This window comes from Catharus ustulatus, chromosome 1 (assembly GCF_009819885.2).
Source record: "Catharus ustulatus isolate bCatUst1 chromosome 1, bCatUst1.pri.v2, whole genome shotgun sequence".
NCBI classification, from domain to species: Eukaryota; Metazoa; Chordata; class Aves; order Passeriformes; family Turdidae; genus Catharus; species Catharus ustulatus.
The window spans coordinates 162424659-162425212 of NC_046221.1; the positions used below are offsets into that span (position 1 = coordinate 162424659).

The following is a 554-nucleotide window of genomic DNA, read 5'->3' on the forward strand; positions in this document are numbered from 1 at the left end:
CTAATGTCCCATCTGAACCATTCCTGGTGCAATTTAGGTCGTTTCCTCTTCTCCTGCCCCTCTTTACTCGGGAGAAGAGACCGACCCCTACCTGGCTGCACCCTCCTGTCAGCTCAGGCTGGTCTTTGCTTCCCAGAGGAGAATGCTGGGTGCCCCAGGAGATGCTCCACGCATTAAAAGGATGGAAAATATTTTCCCAGGAATTTCAGGATGCAGGGGGAAGGTTCCCAGGGGTCAGGATGGCCGAGCGGTCTAAGGCGCTGCGTTCAGGTCGCAGTCTCCCCTGGAGGCGTGGGTTCGAATCCCACTCCTGACAATCCTCTTGCTGGCCTGAGCCATTCCACAGGGAATTCTGCAGCCTCCTCCTGTAAGAGACATTCCTGGGCATCCCCCTGGTCTTGTCCAACCCCAGGATTAACACCCAATCTTGGCTGTTCGTGTTGGTGGTGATGAGGTTGAACAATGTCTCTCCCATTAATCAACACCTGGCTCAGCTGGAGTTTCATTTTCCCACAGGATCAGTCTGGCTCAGGTGGAATTTTGGCTTTTCTGGT

The 554-nt window shown here is 54.0% G+C and overlaps 1 non-coding gene across 1 annotated transcript; it reads left to right on the forward strand.

Moving 5' to 3' along the window:
* Positions 1–233: 233 nt before the first annotated feature.
* Positions 234–316, forward strand: TRNAL-CAG. The gene has a single exon. It is a non-coding gene; the product is annotated as a tRNA-Leu (tRNA).
* The last annotated feature ends 238 nt before the right edge of the window (positions 317–554 follow it).